The sequence below is a fragment of the Coregonus clupeaformis genome, chromosome 28 (genome assembly GCF_020615455.1).
Source record: "Coregonus clupeaformis isolate EN_2021a chromosome 28, ASM2061545v1, whole genome shotgun sequence".
Taxonomy (NCBI): domain Eukaryota; kingdom Metazoa; phylum Chordata; class Actinopteri; order Salmoniformes; family Salmonidae; genus Coregonus; species Coregonus clupeaformis.
In genome coordinates this window covers 34,838,101-34,842,477 of record NC_059219.1, presented here as the reverse complement: position 1 = coordinate 34,842,477, position 4,377 = coordinate 34,838,101, and positions in this window count along the sequence as shown.

The following is a 4,377-nucleotide window of genomic DNA, read 5'->3' as shown; positions in this document are numbered from 1 at the left end:
CGTTCCTCCAGATGCCTCCGTTCGCTCCTCCCACCAAACCTCCTCCGTTTTCTTCTTCTTCTTCTTCGATTAAGTTTAATGGCGGTTGGCATCCGATAAATGTTGCATTACCGCCACCTACTAGACTGGAGTATAACTCCCTCATACTTTGCTTAAAAAAATTAAAAATACAACAAATACCCTACCATCTAATACTACCCTCACCAAAAAACACGCACCCTTTTCTTGAGAGCAAAACAATTCACATTTCTTGCCACCATTTGTTTAACACGGAGCGCCTGCTCCCTCTGACCAACAGAAACACAAACAATTATCACTAGACCACTTTTGGTTACCCTCATCGATTTCACGGCACCCAACTCTGTTTTCACCCATCGTGATACCACAAATGGATCAACCAAAAGGCAAAGGTCCACTTTTCCCATAAACTTCACTCCTACTGTCACAGACTCATCTTTATCCTGACCCTCGGTGCAAACCTCGGGCTCCGAGAACTTCACCACACCTACCACCTCCGATACTTTGCCCTCATTCACTTCCATTTCTCCTCCTGTCTTCAACTCACTGTTTACACTTTCTACCATTCTTCTTTAACAAACAATCTCCCTTTTTTCCGCCATTTTTTAACTGACTCAAGCTCCTCCCTCTCTCTCTTAGTCCTCCTCTGCCTCTCTTTTTCCCTCCATTCCTCCTCTGTATTCCAAGTATAACTCTCCTTATGACAGTACTGCACTTCTCCTGACATACATCTAGTTCTTGCCTTGTCTAGGGACAACATTTCTCCTCCGACTCCCCCTACTCTTCCAATTTCCCCCACGTCCAATACGATAAATTGTACTGATTTTTTCGTTATGTAGACCTTCAAACACTAAAGTCAGACCAAAATCGTTGTAATGCGTGAATGTGTGCCTTTTTATCAGCACATATCGCTACATAGCTTGCTACACAGACTTTCAAATCGATACAATAAACGTCCTCAGTCTCCTCCTCCGTTTTCTGGGTCCTTAGAAAAAATAAAATAATGGGCTATCTTCCGGAAGTTGTTGGTGGTAGCAACACGCAGCCAGCCATGTCGACTAATGTAGGACTTTCAACAGGCTGAGTTTGGTCTTCCAACATGGTTGCTAGATTATTTGTGACGCAGCTGCAAGCCCTCTATACGTAATTCCCAAACATTCTAAGAATTTATGAAAACGTGAAAATGACCATATCTAAGTGGTCGCTTGTTAGAGAAATCTTTAAAAAGTGTCATTCTTCCTGGGGGTGTATATGAACAGATTTTAATAAGATTTCATGTTGCTAAAATGCAGTTCCACTTTAAATGCAACAATATTTTCGAAAGAGATGGCTAACAACAGCAAGCGCGGCGACCTGTTCGACTTCAAGAAGACAGAAGCACAGATAGAACAATGAGGATTAGTTATAAAAAATCTTTGGCAGAAGTTTCCATACGTTTTTGTAAAAACAGTCCCACCAATTAAGTCAAAATGTGATTGGTTGATTCCACTGTCACGCCAAAATGTTGCCCAAATTCAATTGAATGACAGGTGCCTTTTATCTAGCTTCTCATGGCCTAGCCAATGGCTGATTTAGCTAGCTAGATTTATATCCCCAGAGACCAGCAAAGAAAAATCCTGATTGGATATTGTTTTCTCTTCAGCGTTAACCCTTTTCTTTCCAACAAAAATCAGATCATTGAAAATAATATTATTATTTATTATTATTATTATTATTATTTTATAAATCATTAGCCCTTCTCTGAAGACATAGAAGGCCCATTGTTCTCCACTGTGTTTGGGTTAGTAATAATTTATAGAGTGGCTATATTTTCACTATTCTGAATGTCTAAATAATCCATATGTTGTTCTGAAATATGAACACATAAATACTGGACATTTTGAACTCTTATTATGGTGGTGATTTGACAAAATTACAAGGTGGTCTTGAATTGGATATGCATTTTTCTGGTCTCGGTCTTGACTCGGGTCTCGGACCCCTTCCGGTCTTGGTCTTGACTCGGACTCAATTTGCTCCGGTCTTGGTCTTGAATCGGTCTCACTTTAGGGGGTCTCGAACACAACCCTGACTAAAACATGTTCTTGTATTTGTTTGTAAGTGTATATTTTTCATAAACCTTGTTTGATTAATATGTATCAAGTCTGATAATACTTTTGCCATTCTGTTGCTTATGAGTTCTGTTATTATTTTGTCACAATGTATTACATTTATGGATCTGTACTCTGTAGGGGACTCCCCAGATTTTCCTGGTTTTAATATAAGTGAAATAACTGTTTTATACATGGAACTCGGAAGCACTGAATTGAATGACCTGTTTTGTCATTTGAGTAAATAGGGCCGCTACTTTGACCCAGAATATAAAATAAAATTATATGGGAAAGCCACCCCTCCCTGGTGCTTTTCTCCATGGTAATGTTTTAACAGTATCTAATATTTCTTTTTGGGTGATTTCCATTTTTAATGATTATTTTGTTATCTGCTGATAGTTGCTTTGGGGTTATTGAGTCTAAGAAGGCTGCAGGATCAGTCCAACTGTTATTTAATTCTGATTCATATAAGCTTTTAAAATGGTTATTAATAGCATCGTTGTTTATCCTTATCTTATTAAATTATAACTGGTTTGGCATGTATTTGTTTTGTGAAGGCTGCGAGGTGTTTACCAGGTTTATTTGCTATTAAATAGTATGCTTTATTTGAGTTTAACTTATAGTTGTTGGCTCTCTTCAAAAGTAAAAGATCATGTTCCTGCTTAAGTTCAGATTTTTTTTTTGTTCTTTACCTTGTAAAGATTTTTATGGGCTTTTTCTAAGATAGTGATTTCTTTGTCTTTTTCCTTAATTTTTAACTTTTGCAGAGTATGAGATTATCATTCCCCTAATGTATGCCTTAAAAGCATCCCAAATTATGTTGGGGGTCAGCTTTTCTCTGTCCTCTATGTCTACATTTGTAATGGTAAAGGTCTTGAAGATGCGCTCTGTTCTGAAGTGTATTTTCTGTTGGTGTAATTAAGCATAATACAGGAGAATGATCTGATATCAATATATCATGGATTTTAGAAGTGCATTTTTTTAGAAAAAAAATAGCTTTTCTTACTTTGAGTAAAAAATAGTAGTCTTTTGAAGTTGGGGATGATAATCTCCAGGTGTCCTGTAAAATATTTGTAGAGATGAACATTTTCAGTCTCTTTGGAGTTTCCTTGAATTTCCCTTTTTTATTGCTATATCTGTCTAATTTTCTGAATGCTTAGTTCATAATAGTTTATGTCTGGGTTTGATCTAATATAGCTTGAATTCTATCTAAAAACACCAGTTTTGCCCCTGGGTATGATATGCAATGAAATCAATGTGTATTTTCCCCCATGTAAGGTACAATTCAAAATGTGAATAAAATCCTTAATTGATCCCTTTGCTGGGATATAAGGAAAAAGGGTGCATTGTTATTTATCAGTATACCTACACCTCTGCTGTTACTACAGTAGGTGGCAGCATAGGCCTCTCCAACCCAGCTCCTCTTTAAATATTAAATTCTTCATTTTTTGAAGTGTAGCTCTTGCAAAAAAACACATCTGCTGAAAATCTCTTTAAATGTTCAAGAACTTTATGCTTGTTTTTTCCATCATAAAGCCTGTGCACATTCCATGTAATAAGTTGGATTTTGTTGGCCTACAAAGTTAACCTTGTCTGTTCCATCTGTCATTGAAGAACCAGGTAAAACATGTAATATGATGGCAGTGGACATCCCATGGATATGGAGTCGTAGCATGAATACATAGTTATTGTATACATTACACATATAAAATGTGTGACCATGTAGGAACATGTAGGCTGTGCAATCATTTAACAGAGAACATACACAAAATATAAAGTATGTATTTGTATTTTGAGGTGCTCTGCCTTTTTGGGGCTTTTAAGCTTCTAATTTACTCCTCCCCTAATGTACCAAAAATCTATGGATTATGTAATTGTACATACATTGAAGAAAGACTGGCACTTAAATATTTTGGTCAGTTTGTAATACCTTAAAGTATAGTAGCTGGTGGGGCTCTACTTGGGGGAGAGTGGATCCACTGAGACCGAAGTGAGGTGAGTGGATGCACCACACATACTTCAGGAAAATGTCTGATGCCGTCTCATTGTAGTATAGATAAATCCTTCCTTCCCACTTTCCCAAGCCAAGCTTGTCCCTCTCCACCTTCCCCTCCCAGTTTCCCTCCCCCTTTACCCCCCCCAAGTTTGTCCCACCCTCCCATCCTTGTCCACCCAAGCCAAGCTTGTCACAACCTCCCATCCTTGCCCACCCAAGTCAAGTTTGTCCCAAACTTCCATCTTTTCCCACCCCCATTCTTCTCAGACACATCTA